Consider the following 18,437-nt stretch of genomic DNA (forward strand, 5'->3'; position numbering starts at 1 on the left):
AGAGATATGCCCTCCCATTGTGTCATTCTAATGCTTAATTCTATACATTTTTAAAATTCTGCTTTTGTATCTTTACATTTCCCTGATTTCTCCAATTTTATAAAAGCCATCAGTACCGCTCCCTGATATATAGTTTTTCTTTCCTTAAGAGTTCATGGTAAGATTGTATTGATAGTTCCCTCTTCCTGAAAGTTAGGCACAGCCATGAAATATGACTGTAAGGAACATGTATTATTTCTGAGTGGAAAGAATAAATTGGCAGGGCTCTTCTCTTCTCTACTGCTCTCCTCCCCTGCCAGAATAATTATAGAAGCACCATGAGAAGGACAGCATTGACCCATGACATGGAGATCAGCCGCCTGGGTAATTACCCACAGTGGACCTTACACGAACAAGAAACCACCTTTGTTGTTGCAAACCACTGAGATTGGAGAGTTGACTAGCATTCATTCAACTCTGCCATGTTATGTCAATCACCATACTATTCTTCTTCCATAATTTCACTCCGTCCATGCTCCTGCATATAGATTTTCAATTCTGTGATTACTGATTTTGACTTCACAGAAGCACCAATGCAATGAGACAAGGCCCAACCGCTTCTAAGCAAGAAAATATGAAATCCAGGTCCTAAACCTCACTGTTTCTACCAGATCTGGGTAATAAAGCACCAAAATCTCCTTCCAAAGTGTGTTCTATAAGAATAATTCAAGTAGCCCTATTTATCTCATCACAGTGTTACACGGAAAAAAAATGGTTTATGTGGAGGTTTTTTTGAAAGTTATTTTTATTGGAAAATATTGTCACTAGTATCATTATTGACCTTTGGTTGGACAACAATGATACTAGTAAAAGGCTTATATTTATTTCATATTCATTTGACCTCTTTAACACTCTACATGTTGATTATTTCTTATATCATGGAACTGTTATGTTTCCAGCTAAATTAATGTGGATTTACACCCAGTATTTCCAATCATACATTTTATATTACTGGTCTCCCTTTTGTCTGTGCTCTGAATTCAGGCCTCCTATTTGGAAATTTTCCTACAGAGAACACTTTTTCCATTTCTGTGAATCTGAATTTTCCCTAGAGTTTCAGACATGCTTTAGGATATGTTGTGAAAAACAACATAAAATATTGGGTAATATATTGATAATTATACTTTAAATGCTTTTCCCTAAAATGTGTTTCCAAAAGAATCTTCTTTTAAGATTAATATTTCTCTGAACAAAGTTTTAATTAGTATCAGGATTAATGCTCAGAAAGATTAAATTACCCACCTGATTCTATTTTCAAACTGCAAATAAAAGCAGTTTTTTTTTTATATTTTATTTATTTTTTAAAATAGATCTTTACTGGAGTATAATTGCTTCACTATACTGTGTTTGTTAGTTTCTGTTGCACAACAGAGCGAATCAGCCATATGCATACACATGTCCCCATATCCCCTCCCTCTTGAGTCTCCCTCCCACCCTCCCTACCCCACCCCTCTAGGTGGTCACAAAGCACAGAGCCGAACTCCCTGTGTTATGCTGCTGCTTCCCACCAGCCAACTATTTTACATTCGGAAGTGTGTATATGTCGATGCTACTCTCACTTTGCCCAGGCTTCGCCCTCCCATCCCATGTCCTCAGGTCCATTTTCTATGTCTACCTCTTTATTCTTGCCCTGCAACTAGGTTCATCAGTACCATTTTTTATTTTTATTTTTTAGATTCCATATATATGCATTAGCATATGGTATATGTTTTTCTCTTTCTGACTTACTTCACTCTTACTTCACTCTAGGTCCATCCACCTCACTACAAATAATTTCGTTTCTTTTTATAGCTGAGTAAAATTCCATTGTATACATGTGCCACATCTTCTTTATCCATTCATCTGTTGATGGACACTTAGGTTGCTTCCATGTCCTGGCTATTGTAAATAGACCTGCAATGAACATTGTGGTACATGACTCTTTTTGAATTATGGTTTTCTCAGGGTATATGCCCAGAAGTGGGATTGTTGGGCCATATGGTGGTTCTATTTTTAGTTTTTTAAGGAACCTCCATGCTGTTCTCCATAGTGGCTGTATCAATCTACATTCCCACCAACAGTGCAAGAGGGTTCCCTTTTCTCTACACCCTCTCCAGCATTTATTGTTGGCAGATTTTTTGATAATGGCCATTCTGACTGGCATGCGGTGATACCTCATTGTAGTTTTGATTTGCATTTCTCTAATAATTAGTGATGTTGAGCATCTTTTCATGTGCCTCTTGGCCATCTGTATGTCTTCCTTGGTGAAATGTCTATTTAGGTCTTCCGCCCATTTTTAAACTGGATTGTTTGGTTTTTTTGATGTTGAGCTGCATGAGCTGTTTGTATATTTTGGAGATTAATCCTTTGTTGTTTCATTTGCAGATATTTTCTCCCATTCTGAGGGTTGTCTTTTTGTCTTGTTTATATGGTTTCCTTTGCTGTGCAAAAGCTTTTAAGTTTAATTAAGTCCCATTTGTTTTTGATGTTAATAGGCAACCCGATACTTCACAAAAATACAATAACATTTTACTCTTAAAGAAAGACTTTCCTTAGAGTAAAATAATCTATTTGTAGCAGCTTGTAAAATTGTATATAAAAAACCTGTAATAACTACCAAGTGAGTTTATAATACATCCATCCTGACCTTACTCCTCTGCTATGAAATAGATAGAAAATTCTGAAGATAGGTTTTTCAGCAGGTTACACTAAACTGTCACTATCCTATACTAAAGGAAACACACTTTTAAAAGATAAGAAATCTAAAATTCCACTTTGAGTTTTCCTTTTTGGTTTTGACAGAAACAGTCTTATTCATAATAGTTTGTTCAGATGCTTGCCTAGTGTGAGCATCATAGGAAGAAATTCAGTTTTTATGTGCAAAAAGCTAGAGTGCCCGCTTTAGATCAAAACTGGGGTCTGTGCTTAAATGGTTCACATTTTAGGGAAAACCTCTAGGTCATATTTGTTCAAAGATACCTTACAAATTGGAGTCATTCCAATCTACTTTAGCTTAAGACCAGGAAATCTGGCTTGAAAGAGAATAAGGTTGATTTTAGAGTAATCCCATAACTACAGTAACACTGTTTTGACTGGGAGAAAAATGCATATAAATTTCCTATACCTAAATCTATAACTGAAAACTGATTATTTGATTCTGAGCACATGTCTTAGGCCCATATGTCAGTGTGTACCAGCTTTAGGACATGTATCAAGTGAAATTAACAGCATACTTGTCTCAAAAATATAAATAATTTGAAGAAAAAGATGACTATGTCACAAGGCATAAATATAAAATAGCAATTTTAACTCCAGAGTGATACTTATCATGCTTAATACACAGAGAAAATATTCTTAGAGAGACCCAATAAGTGTACATATACAGGAAACAACAATCATATCTGAATATCAAATTCTGTGTATATCATATTCACAAGATAACTAAATAATAGACCAGGAAATTTCCTGCTCTACTAAGAGTAGATCTATTGCAGTAGTAAACTAAGTAATGCGTTATCTTCAATCGTCAATAACTGCTTGCAACAGAGCTTGTACATTTTAATATAGTAAATCCTAGATAAGATAAAATTTAGACCTGTAAATGTTTACTTAACTCTTTGCATCCTCTATGAAGTAACACTATCAGCCAACAAAAACTGTTATCTCCAAAAGACAAAAAAAATAGTGGGCTAGAGGAAATGAAAAACTGTAGCTTTTTGCATCTGATGATACATTTATGATTAAAAAGAAATGAGTATCTCAGATGTTAAGGACATTGTATCTGCAAATAGAAATTAGGTTTTAAATCTTTTTTCACTATTTCACAGCCCAGCTGAAGCAACCCATAAGCAAAGTAATGCACCATTTCAAAATTTTTATCCTTTTTTATCTGAAGACTCTGGTTTGCATTCATTCCCATGTAGAAAAATGCAATATAACGATAACGATATCAAACAGATGTGTTGGAACTTTAAAAAATTTACATGTAATTTACATACAATAAAATGCATTGATTTTAAGTGTTTAATTCTACGAAATTTGACAATTATAAGTACCCATATGATAATTCTCATAAAAGGGTAGATAAAGAACATTTCCATCCTACCATCTATATTCAAGAAGAGTTCACTTTTATAGTTGTAATTCCAATGTTATGTAGAAGTTCATTGAACTTTAGCAAAAGACATCAGAGACTCAAACTAGGATTATGTCAGTAGAAATGAGAAAAAGTAAAGTCAACGGAGAGATATTATGAATGTGGCATAATCAGGTTTGGCAACTGGTTGGATGTAGGGAGCAAAAAGAAATAATTAAAATGATCCCAATTTAGAACTGGCTGACTAGAAGAATTATAAATAAATACGAAAAGCTCGTGTTTTTAAAGAAGGGATGAATTCAGCTTTGGACATGTAGTCATTCATCAGGAAATCCATGTCAAAATAATCAGCTGGATGTATACTAGTGTTGAAATGATTACCAGTTGTGATTTTGATTATAGGTTAGCTCTGCCTACAACGTTAATCAGAGATTTTTTTTATGACTTGGAGATGACGTACATAAAAGTATACGTTCAGAATTCTGTGCAATGTGGGGAAAATATCCTCACAGATGAGCAGTCAGGTTTCAGGAGACTGAAAAAATAAATCAAAGGTCCATCAATTCTGAGCATTCTTTAAACTGAGAAGTTTATTTTCTTTTTTTAGTTTTGTTTTGTTTACCAGTTTTTAGACTTTAGTAACCCAGATTTTTTTTTTTTAATTTTTATTGGAGTCTAGTTGATTTACAATGTTATGTTAGTTTCAGGTATACAGCAAAGTGAATCTGTTATACATATACATATATCCACTCTTTTTTAGATTCTTTTCCCATGTAGGCCATTACAGAGTATTGAGTAAAGTTCCCTGTGCTATACAGTAGGTCCTTATTAGTTATCTATTTTACATATAGTAGTGTGTATGTGTCAATCTCAATCTTCCAATTTATCAAGCGGGAGGGATAACCCAGATTTTTTATGTTTCTGGAAAACATTAAGAGAATTGAATTTTGGGGGTGAAATGGATTATCTGGTTAGAACCAAGATTCGTATGGGCTCACCACAGTAGGTTTTTGCTGTTGCCATCTCATTTGCTGAGCCTTCCCTTTTCCTGCAGTGGGTGATAAGTTCAAATTTTTCAGGTTTCAGAATATTTTAATGAAGACCTGTGGGTCAATTTATGTTAGTGATGGAAGATTACTGTGTGTTTGTGTAAAAGCATGAGTAAGCTTCTTTGGTTTGCTCTGGTTACCACTCATGGAATGGAGAAAACATGATACCCAATTATGTGAGACATGAGGATTTAAGCATTAAAGGATCTGAAGAAGAACATAAACTAAGAGTCGTACCCTAAGTTATCCTTTACTGAACGGCTTCTCTGTGTTAGGCACTGTGCTGCTTTTTGTTTGCCTCATTTCACTTAATCCTACCAACAGCCGATGTAATATATCCAAAAATCCTGTTTTTATACCATTCACAAAACATATATCGTGGTTCTTATTCTTTCTTTTCTCTTTTATACATAATCCCATACTTTCTGGTGTGTCTGATGTCAAACATTTTCACAGTTTCCATAACCTGCAGGGGAAGGCATAGCAACTTGTCTGTCCCCCTCACGCCATTGTTAACCGTCCATTTCCAGGTTTAACTTCTACTCTGGACTCGATCAGCTTTCAGTCGACTGTAACTGATCTGGGAGAACAATATGGCCTCATTTTTTAGGCTTTTTTTCTTCCAAAGTATGGACCTTTCCCAGTCTTCTTTCTGCTTCACTTCCTTGAAGAAGTTGGTTCCTTTTGACCTTGAAACAATCTCCTTGAATTCCAGGTTATTCTGGAATCTCTCTTCCTTCTGATTCTTTGTGCTGTTTTGTACATGGCTTCCTTTCCTCTTCCTGTCCCTGATGATAGTCCTGTCTATAGTACTTATTTTGTTTGACACTCCATATTTCAAGCTTTTAATAATCAGTTTCTCTTAATTAATATATCTCATTTCATAGCAGCATCTATTATGTCTCTTTTGATGACTTGTAAGTTATTTTGAGTACCAGGTGTTCACCTCAATTCCAGTCTCAGAATTTCCACTTCCTGCAAGTGAACTTAACTTGGAATTAACCATTAAGTTAATGCATAAAAGCTAGCTAGAGAGGGTTTCTGTTGTTTTTTATCAAAATAAATTTACTTAATGAATATAAAGATGAACTGTCATTTCTCCATAGTTCATCCCAATAACCCTGTCCCCGCTTATACTATATGCATGTACATGGGAAGAAATGTATCTTAATTATGTGGCCTCCAAGAACATATCACATGAAATGCATTTATTAAATGGACATTAACTGAACGAACATAGGAATGAGTAAGTCAATCATCACTTATTAACTAATAACAATTAATTATCATTTATTATGCTTTCTATGTATCAATCAAAATATTTTCTTATTTGTTGGGGCATTGTTAATGCAGCTAGGACTCAGACCACATCCTAGGGAATGAAGGCAAAATAAGTATTACACTATCCAAAGTCAAATAGCTGTACATGGTGGATTGGGTAATGAACTGCTCATCTCTTCTTCAAGCTATTTGCATTATACCTGTTTGCGTGTCATTATTTTTGGAGAAAACTTTATTAAATTATGAAGTAACTGCTATAAGCCCAGTGGTATGTTCTTACAAGTAACATGTAATTAATTCCACACTGGAAGAGTGAAAAACATTTTTGTTTGATGTGTCACAACAGGTCTGGGTTACAACGTATTTCAAGGGAAAATAGCAGTTACCAAATTTCATATTCACTCTGTTGCTAATCTTTCTTGATCCCAGAAAGGCTTCCTCCACCACTTTAGCTGTTCTGATTCAGTGGCCCAGTTCGATTCTCTGATATCATACGAATGAATTTGGACCTATTATGAGATACAAATTTTCCTGCGTGGTTGATATTTTATTGTATAGAAAATAACCCAACTTACACACTTAGTGGAGTTTTTACATCAAAAAGTTGACCGAAATCCTAATTTGTGCATAACATTCATTACATTTTATACTGAAAATACACTAAGTGTGAATGCACATGTCTACTTTTTTAAAAAATTATCAACCCAATGACCAAGTGAAGAATAAAAATGAATGTGTGTCCTATAAAGAAATACATCTCAAAGCACACCTGATGATAAAATGAAATTTTAATGGATCAAAATGTAAACACTTTCCTTGCCTCTTTTTGATGGAAAGGTCTCCTGGAATTTCAATGCAAAATTCCCTTGATAACTAATTATTATGAAGCAAACAGGCTGCTCACAGTAGTCGAATATACTGAAGCATGTGTTCATTCCTGTCTTGTTATTAGCCTCTCGTGGTGCAACTAAATATTCAAATGAGGGACTAGAGCCAGTGTTTATTTCACCTTTTGTTAGCTCATTCGGGTATTATGTAATGCCAATAAGAACAAGGTAGTGAATTTACTCCTGGTATATTCCAGAGTTCTTTATTCTCTTCCAGGGCTGCTGTCTTATAATGAAGAAGTAGCATCATTTTATAGAATTTTAAAAATCTAGAGCAGATACAGTCTTAAACATTATCTTAAGATATAAGTGAGAAAATTGAGACACAGAGAGAGGAAAAGACCTTGCTCAAGGTCACCCAATTATTTAATAGTGATACCAGGTGTATTAGTTCTCTATGGCTGTGTAACAAATTACCAAATATTTAGTGATTACAACACTCTCATTTATTATCTGACAGTTTCTATAGATCAAAAGTCTGGGCACAACATGACTGAGTTTTCTGCTCAGGCTTAAATCAAAGGGTTGGACAGGATGCAATCTCATCTGAGGCTTGGGACTTCTTCCAAACCCACTGATTATTGGTAGAATTGAATCTCTTATATCTATAGGGCTTGGTCAGTATTTTCTTGCTGACTGTCAAGCAGGGGCCTTTATCAGCTCCTAGAGATCACCTGACATTCCCGAATATGTGGCTCTCTCCACAACATGGCAGTTTGTTGACTTCTGCCACCTCTGACCTCTACACCCTCTTTTAAAAAGGTTTACCTGATTAGGCCAGGCCCACCCCTCTCAAGGGGAGAGGATTATACAAGGTGTGTACATCATGGGTAAAAATCTTAGGGTTCATCTTCAGTTCTGCATACCAAACTGAGTCTGGAACAGGGGGTTCCTCACTCCCTGTCCAAGTGTTTTCATCTTTATTTATCAAGCATGACACATTAACCCAATTCATACCTCTCTACATCCTGGTTTTATTCAGAGGAGAAGCCAGACTTTTAGAGACAAGCAGAAAATCATCTGAAGGCATTCCACTTCATTTAAGTTAGACAACTGTGTATCAATTCAATTGTCTGTATGCAAATTCTTCTTTAGCTTCTAGTTTTTAAAACATAATTATGGTTCCCCGAGTTGTCATAAAATTTATATGAACCTACATCACCTAGGATTAGTGAATGTGAAAAGCATACCTGAGATGGTCTGTCATCTGACTGTCATAGTCACTCGGGTGAGGCCTCACCTGCTCTCTTCAGATACTGCTTTGATCAGACTGTAGTCCAGGACTTTACTGTCTACAGATGAGATCAGAGAAGAGTAGACTTGAATAGAAGTTGTGGCAGTAATAGATGGGGTCTCAAAACTACAGGCACAGTGAACTGTAGTGACTCTCAAGTATTTCCAGGCATGTTACAAATAGGCCATGAAATTCAGCTTTCTGTAGGCTTTGATCAAAATCAAAACACCTCATCCCAGGAGGCAGTCTGGTGTCACAGGTCATATATGGAGTCTTAAACTCTATCAACATCCGAACTTCTGCCAAAATGCTTAGGGGAAAAGTGATTTTTTTCTTCTTAGAAAGAGTTCCAGACTGGAATATTCCAGAGGTTCATTTCCATCTAACAGATTTTGGCTAACTGTGTGATATTTGGGTAATCATCTAGGTTATCTGTGCCTCTAATTATCTAAAAGTGAAGAAGTATATCTCACAATATCAACATCTGTGTTGAATTCTCCCCCCACATCAGAATATCAACTGGAAATTTAGCATTCCTCCATTGTACATTATACATGACCCTCCACTAATAAAAAGCTGCTCTCTACGCCTGCAAAAATGTGTGTTCTTTACCAGATGCCTTGCTCAACTTTGTTCCAAATGCTTATTAATTTTGGGGAAAGCCTCTCCTTTCTGCTCTTTCTCTGTTCTCATTCTTTTCATTAGATGTCATGCATCCCTAGACCTTCACAGTCCATTCAACTGGTCTAATGTCAAGTATGAACTTCTATTTGGTGACTTATACTTGTAGGTTCCTAACATTTTCTGTGACTATTTCTATGACTCAGTTGTAATTAAAGTCTATCTTCTACCAGTTATCACGTGCTTAAAACACATTCTAGGGGTACCACCGCCATGTCCCAACTCAGCGAAGACAAACTTGGGTATGTGTGGTGGTAATGGTGATACGTTTCTAAGAAACAGCCCCAGATTAGAGCTGTTCCATCATTTCATAGCACTGTGTAGTTAAAGGACATGATGCTTTGCTGTGATATATAGAAAAATAGGGTAAAATCAGATGCATTTCCAGATCTTAGAGAAAAAACACAAATGTTACGTTTTCATTGAGAAAATTTTTAAAAAAATGATAAATACAAGATTAGTCCCTGAAGCATTAGTAACTTACTCTTAAAAGTAGTTTGTAAGTAGTGTAGAGTGTTTCTAAATCCCTAAATCAAGGCCAGGGTATCTTTAATCCTTCTAATATTAATCAAGTTGGTCAGGTTGTACTTCAAAAGGACATGAACAAAATACAACTAGGATGGTTACTCAATTTTTATGGAGAGCAGTTACATTTAGCTAGTTATAAAGGTTCAGACTATAAATATATATTTATTTTAAATCATATAGAATTACCAATATTTGACTATTTTATTTACAAAATAGCAATTTCATACAGTCTATTAAAATAAAACTCATAGAAACAAGCTATCATTAAAGAGGACTATAAGGGGGATAGTTTGAAAATGCTCCCTTTTACACTGGCATTAAAACAGTTTTCTATTTTGTAGTAGTAAAATTACAATTAAAAATTTTATGCATTCGGTAGTATTTAAATGGTGAATCTCTCCATCTATACTCTGAAAATGTTGCTATTTAGCGTATAAAGTTAAGAATAATATAAATGTGTAATATCAATCATCTAAGTTGCTTTTGAGAAAGCTACAGGCAGTCATTAGTCAATCAGTTTATTCATAACCTCTCCTCTCTGTGCAGGTATGTCATGAATATCTTCTCTTCATTCCCTTTTGTACGCCAGATGTATTATAGCAAATTATCCTGAATTGACATGGGATTAACTGAAATGTTTTGTTCCAATTTTGGCTCTCAAGTTATATGGCAATACAATAATATTTTAAAGGCAGTAACATGTTTTTATTGAGTGTTAACATCTACGTATTCAGTGATTCATCTCTGGTGGACTCAGGAAACAATGAATATTATGGATCAATAAATAAAGAATTTATATCAAACTCTGGCTAGTTATGAGTATTAAAGGTTAGGAATCTATAAGCTACCTTTTAAAAAACTTCACTTGATACAATTTAATATATTCAATTAGTTTCCGTTCTATTGATGTCAGCAATAGTGCAGTAGACTACACCACCTAGGAGAAACAAAACTAAAAACAACTAAACAAAACAAAAAAAGAAGGAATAAAACAAAAAAAAGAAAAAGGAAAAAAATCATCATCATCAACTAGCCTGCTTGTATTACTTGGTCTTAGTTTTAATGCTCTAAGAAATGTTTCATTAAATTATATTCTGGATTCTATCATAAAAATGTACCTCTTTCAGCATTCAACATTTAATAGAGGCTTACTAAGTTTTTTTTTCTCTGTGTCAGGCAATATGCTAGCAGGTAAGTATTCAAGGGAAGAAGAGCACTTGATTCATGCTCTCTAGAAACTCATAATCTGCTGGGGAGACACACCCAAATTGATAGGAAACACATAACAGCTTTGCCACTATAAATCAATAGCATTTGAAAGGAGCTGTATTAGGATCCTAAAGAGAAATTATGAGTACCCCAAATGCAGAAGTAGGAGTTAGATGTTGAGTTTATTCTCCCTTGTGGAGTAGCAGAGCTCTATCATAACCCCATAGCTTCAGCATTGAGCTGGCCCCATCACACACTGGGATGGAGACCAGGCCAAAAGGTAAAGTGAATATGAAATACTGGCCTCAGGTTCACACTTTTACAAACCCTGAAGAATAAAATACATAGACCCAAATATATCTCTAGTCATCATGGCACCAGGTCCCCTGTAAATATTTCAGGATGTTGAATCACTGGACTAGTAAACTTACAATGATCAACAGACAGGATTAATTCTTAGCAGAATAGTTCTAAGCTTATTTAAGTAGATATTCAGGGAACCCAAGAAAATCTAAAGAGCACATATCAAGCCTGAACATTGTAATCTCAAAGATTAAAAAGAAACAAAACAGGGAATAAAAGAGTATTGGATCCTTAAAAAGATTCTGCAACATAAAAAAAATTAAAACATTCGTAAAACAGAACACATTTTAAAAACATCTATAGTAGGAAACATAAACAAATTGAAGCTTCAATTGATTTAACTTTATTTCATGTTATTTCTATAAAGTTGAAGAAATTATGTACATTATAAAATTAAAACACAACATAAAAATATGATTTAGAGGGAAATAAATTAAAAAAAAAGAAACTTGGAAGAGAAAGATAAAGAACCTGAGTCACCTAAGAGCCTAACCAAAGAACAATACAGGAAATGGAGAGTATAACTGCTACTGTAAAAGAGGTGGGGCAATCAATTATATAGAGTCTATACTAGAGGGACTTTCCCTGAAGGCAGAGGAATTAGAAAACTTGATTAAAAGAATTAGACAGCAGATGAAAGCTATAAAGAACAGAGAACAGCAGCTCAAGATACAGATTACATATTCTACCCCAAATGGAGAACTGAATGAATGGAACAAGTGAAATAATTAATGATATAATAGCTGAAACTACTCCTGTACTGGGAAGAATGTATGCACATAGGTAAATGTTTTCACTATGTGGTACCAAAAATAATGAGTATAACTTACTCTTGAGACGTTTTCAAAATTACAGTTCAAAGAAGTAATCTTAGATCAATCTAGACAGATAAAACCAAACCTATCTAAAGAAACAAACATCAGATTGACCTCAGCTTCCATTTCCATATTAAATATTATAAGATTATGGTATAACCTCTATGAGCCTTTAAAGGGAACAACTTTGGCCCAAATAATCAATAACATCTTAAATTGTGGTTTTATATTTGACAACAATAAAAGCAAATCTGTAGTGTTTGCAACAGAAATTTTACTCGTTTGCCTTTTTCCTTTATAAATTAGATGATTGATTTCATTTGTATTAGAAACAAAAGACATTTTATATATATATGAACTTATAAACTATGCCATACATGCATTTCTCTTGGAAAATAAGTTTATTGAAGGTTTATTCTGGGTAACTTATTTTCCTAAAGCTACCGTAACAAATTATCACAAACTTGGTTGTTTAAAGCCACAGCTTATTCTCTCACAGTTCTGGGGAACAAAAGTCTAAAATGTGGGTGTCAGCACATCTGCACGTCATCTGGAGGCTCTAGGGGAGAATCCCTCTCTGCCTTTTCCAGCTTCTGGTGTCACCAGAAGTTCCTTGTTATTGCATCACCCCAATTTCTGCCTCTGTCTTCTAATGGCCTTCTGTTCTACTCCCTTGGAATTCTTCTCTTCTGTCTCTTATAAGAACAATTTGTAAGAACTGCAATCAAAATTAGGGTCCATTCAAAGAATCCAGATAATTTCACCTCAATATCCTTGATGTAATTTACATCTGCAAAGACCCTTTTTCCAAATAAGGTCACACTGGCAGGGACCACACATATCGTTTTGAGGTGCACCATTCAACTCACTACATAAACCAAAGATGAACTAAAATAAGTGATTAAAGAAAAAATAGGTTTTGTAGCTAGTGAGAAGTAAAAATGGTCCCACAAACTTGGGAAAAGACTGTGGTGTAGCCATGATGAGTAGCATTCAGAGTTTGTTATAAATGTATCTAATAAAACAATAACTGGCCTCAAAAAACATATTTTTTAAGCCATCCAATTAAAAGTAGCCCCGACTCCTGAAAGTCAGCCAGTCAAGGAACAAGCTGATACCAATAAACATGCCTTTGAGTGCCAACCAATGCACAACAGTCTCACGCGAGTAACCACACATCCAAAGGTGATGTCAACCTACTTATGTTTCTAGAAGTTCATGAATCCTTAAACTTCAAGCTTCCCAAAGACACTGTATATGTTGAAAACCTGCTCTGCTCAGGGAGACCATGCCTAATTAGCATAGATTTTCCTTACTAGCCTTATCAATAAACTCAACTTTGTTTTTTTCCTTCTGATAGTCAATGGTAGTCTTATCACCTTTCGACAGTACCATTCTAACACCTTTATATTTTTCACATCACAACTTGATGATAATGAATTCTCTTTTTTGGTTGTTTCATTTTATAGCACTGCAATTAATATTTTTAAACTCCCTCTTCCTCTCCCTTCATTTAAAACAGCATTGCTTTAGGTTTGTTTCTTTAAAATAGCATATAGTTTCTTTTCTTATTAGAATAAGAATATTCTTATTCTCATGTTTCATAAAATGAAAGCTCTCCAAATTAGGCATGTCACTTAATACATTTAAAAAATTTTGTATCATTGGGTATATAAGCCAGGGACAATCTTTTCTTTTATTCTTATTTTTCCAGGAGAGAAATTCTACTTCTAAGGGTCGAGGGGTTTTGGAATGCAATTAGAGAAATTAGAAAAAGTCTAAGAGAGTGTACCTCCTCTGACGTTCCCTCAGAACAGACAATCTGTAGGACGATGTTTTACTTCTCTTCCTTCAGGTAGAATTCAACCTGACCTTGAGAGAGGGAAGGTCTGATTGCAATTGCTCCATTGCCTGATGTCAAAAAGATACAGCTTGCAGTGATAAGAATAATCATATATATATTTACATATATATATATATCTTTAAGGAAAGTTAAACTTTGACTTGCTTTTGAAGAAGTATATTTTAAATCTTCAGAAAAAAGCCTGTGTGTGCTGGGTATATCCTCACAATGCAATAAATTAACTTTCAACCTTTAATAAATTAGTACATATATTTTTTACAAGATATCTTATTCTATATAATTTCTGAAAAAGATGGACGATGATCTTGGTTTTCAAAACTAAAAATTGCCAAAGAAAGAAAAACATAATATTTCTAACATTATGTTTTTATTACTCCATTTTGAGCTATACCTTTCTCAGTTATACCTTTTATTTTCTCTGTTATAGCTATAGGTATTTCCCCAAAGGGATATCCAGGTTTCTTGAAAGTACATTTGTTAAGATTCTTAGACTATAGACCCATAGGCATTGCGTGCAGTCTCAGGGAGCCCTGTTCTGGTTAATAATATGCTTAGAGGTTCCTGAAGTCACTTTTGTATGTATGATCTACTGACAATAGAACTAAAAGCTGAAAATGGTTCAAGAACTCTACTGTATGTTCTGCTAGAGGGATAAGGTCAATAACATTTGTTCTAGAACATGACCTTAACTGTGAGGTTCATTTGAGATCAACTCAGTAAATTACGCCTAATCCATGATGACACACCTAATTTTACTAATTCTCCATGGCCTGCTCTTTCCCTACACATCCTAAACTTTTAGTTATATTGGCCTCCTTTATAATTTATAATATAAAACAATATAGCTTTGTTTATAGTACCAGAGCATAAAACATCAGAAATGATCTTTTTTTAACCCCACATAATTCAAATTATCCTTCATGTTTAAAAACAAAAAAGATGTAGATTTTATTAATTTGTGTTCCTTTTTTGTCTCTGAGCACATACATGGATGCTAATTTGGATGTTAATCATGTTTTCATCATATGACAGAACTTTTTATTTGTCATTAGCAGATGTTTTAGTAAACTATTTAAGAAATGACAAATAAGCATTGCCAGTCTATATAGCAAAGAGACATTTGTTATTCTATTCTTTTCATGAATAGAAGATTCAGCTTTGTTCTTGCCTGAGTATAGAAGAGGGATAGTAGTGTTTGGTTCTCAGGGCCAGCTTTTACATTAAATATTTTAATTGCCCTCAGTAAAAGGCCTTGAGATATAGGAAATAGTATGTGCTATTTCACAAAGGTATGAGAGAACATGACATGGTCAGTGATTCTTTTCAGTGTACCAAGAGAAGAATGAAGATCAATTAGTGCCGATTATTAATCAGACAGAAAAAAGAGAATATCTAAAATGATGACATTGGAAGGTTATAGGCAACTTGGGGCATATTTGCCTCTAGGGGTCATTTTTTGTTTTGTTCTAAGTATTAAATTTTTTCAATTTGTTCTAAAATTATTTCTGAAAATCTTTTTGTTTCTCATTTCTCTTCTATAAAACAAGGATAATAACAATAATATTCAACTTGTATAATTGCTCTAAGGCTTAGATGATATAATAAATACATGTCAAGTGCTCAGACATGGACCACATCATATTTATATTTATGTGCTGTCATATTTATGATTATTACTGTTACTTCTACTACTAATACTATAACTACTTCTTGGCTTCAGTCCCTGTGCTAGTCCCAGAAATAATATAAAAGGCACAAGACATCACTTCGCTCTTTGAGGATCTCATTGTCTATGAGAAAGAGAAGGTCTCATAAATAGTTAATACATGCGGTGAGAGTCATCTAGAAACACTACTGTGAAAAGACAGTGAGGGAAGCCAACTTAAGTTCTGAAGCAGAAGTAAGAACTCCAAAGAGGAGAGACATCATTTGAGCAGGGTCTTAAAGGATGACTGACAGGTGTTCAGCAAGGAAACGCTATATGCTAATGCACAAAAGTATGAGGAAGCATGGCATATGCAAAGTACCAGAGGCAGCTGATACAGCTGCAGCATAAAATTAATGATAGGAAATGAGCTGTGTGTACATATGACCGGTTTCTTAGAGTCATACATAAAATTCATTCTAGCTACTTAAAAGAGGAAGAATTGTATTAGAGAAAATTATGTATAACATAATCTCCAGGAGGACCAGGAATAAGGTTTACAAGCTATACTGCCAACAGCACAGAAACTGGGAGATGTTACTTGTGGATGAATTTGATCCTGTTGAGACCTGTTTTTAACGTTTGCTTCGATGATCAGAACAGTCTGCTTGGATGGGTCTCTGGGATAGTTCTGCCCTCACTACCAGGGCAGGAATCCCCTGGGATGTCCACTGGTGCCTCAGGTGATCACTAGTCAGCGTCACTCTGGCTGCTTGGAGCAGAACCATCCTCATTCTCTGTGCTCTGGGAATTGTTCGGCTTCTACCCGCCAGTTAGTCTTCACCTAGCTTTGCAGAATTTAATGCTACAGATATGCAGCCTCTCACTCAGCAGATCCTAAAAGGAACCCAACACTGATTTCTGGGGATATCTTTTCTGAATATCTCCTTTGTTTTTGGAACTCTGCCCAAAACTGAATACAATGTCCAGTCACCTCAAACTCCAGTTTACATCTCCTGAGATCCTGGAAACTCAGGATTCTGGATGGGTCCCTCCTCCCTTGGTCCACCATCCAAAAATCGCTTCCAGGGTGAAAAGGAGGATATTGTAGGCTTCATTTTATTTCGATTATCTCAGTGTGCACAGTCCTACTTTGCCTGTTGTTAACTCTCTGAACAAGTATATTTTTTGGATTTTTTCCCCATTTTTATAGTTGTTCATAGGGGAGGATAATTATGGTTTTTCTTACTCCATCAAGATCTGAAATAAAATTCTACAAGAAATATTTTGAATTTTCTTTTATCTTAGGTCTAAGACATAGAGAGGAGGGAAGTATTTCCATAAGCCCATTCCATTGGCCACCTGTATCACAATTTCTTGTCGTGCTTATTGAAATTCAGATTCCTCCACTCTGATCTAATCAAACCACCAGGGATGGGTCCAAAGTATCTAAATTCTTAATAAGCTTCCGAGCTGATTATTAGGCAGAATAATGATTACAAACCCCTAGAATAGGATATAGGTAAGCAAAGATAAGGTTTATAATTTTTCTATGTGTACAATATGAGATATATATATAGTTTATTTATAAAAATATCAGAGCAATTAATGAACCTGGATTTGGAACACTCTAATAGTGGATGCTATAAATCAAAATGCCAGGAGTCTCTTGCCCCAGATTGATAATTATGGGGTTTAGGTTATTGTAAAATATCACTTTTGGAAATGTTAAACTGTAAAAAAAGACTTTTGCTTCATGAAATTTTCAATCCATTGTGTGAGACTTGAGGTGGTGTCTAACATTCTCTCACAGAACTAAAAGGCATGATGAGGGAAGCATACATCATGAACCACAATCTGGTTTACATGAGTTATCCTGAAACTGAAGGTGCCATAGCAAGAAAGTGAGAGAAAAATGTTAGGTGTTGCTGACAGGTGAGCTTGGGGAGATGGAGTAATGCTTGAGTAAAAGGCAAAGAAAACAACAGAATTTGGGGTCTTTGGAAGACAGACATTACTATGCTTACACTGTCTGACTGGGGAAGGTCAGAAGGCATCAGAAATAACCTTGCCTACATTGCATCATGTTCTGAGTAACACTTGCAAGTAATATGAAGTCATTCCAAATTAAGTGAGATAGATTAATATTGACTCATTTCTTCCTTTTAAGAAGAAAACAGTAAAGAATAATCTTGAGGACTTCCCTGGTGGCACAGTGGTTAAGAATCCGCCTGCCACTGCAGGGGACACGGGTTCGAGCCCTAGTCTGGGATGATCCCACATGCCACGGAGCAACTAAGCCCATGCGCCACAACTACTGAGCCTGCACTCTAGAGCCCACAAGCCACAACTACTGAGCCCACGTGCTGCAACTACTGAAGCCTGTGTGCCTAGAGCCTGTGCTCCGCAACAAGAGAAGCCACCACAATGAGAAGCCTGTGCACCGCATCAAAGAGTAGCCCCCGCTCGCCGCAACAAGAGAAAGCCTGCACGCAGCAATGAAGACCCAACCCAGCCAAAAATTAATATATAAATAAAATATTAAAATAATAATAATGTTCTTGAGTAGAAGATGAAGAGAATCTCGCTTTGTTCTTTCCCTTCTTCCTTCATTCATAAGATTGATTTATGCCAAATTATGTTTGGGAACTATTCCAGGTACTGCAACCTGAAATAATGCTTGCTCAAACTCTCTGCTTTTCCATGTTAAAAAACGATTAAATGGGTTCTATATAAAAATATGCCATTTTTCAGTAAATTATTCATT

General features: G+C 35.2%; 1 long non-coding RNA gene across 3 annotated transcripts in view; it reads left to right on the forward strand.

The window, feature by feature from the left end:
- Positions 1-18,437, forward strand: part of LOC309637335 — a 229,380-nt gene that overhangs the window by 197,323 nt on the left and 13,620 nt on the right. The gene's annotated exons all lie outside the window — the stretch shown is intronic.

This window comes from Balaenoptera physalus, assembly GCF_965194825.1.
Source record: "Balaenoptera physalus genome assembly, chromosome: 11".
Lineage (NCBI taxonomy): Eukaryota > Metazoa > Chordata > Mammalia > Artiodactyla > Balaenopteridae > Balaenoptera > Balaenoptera physalus.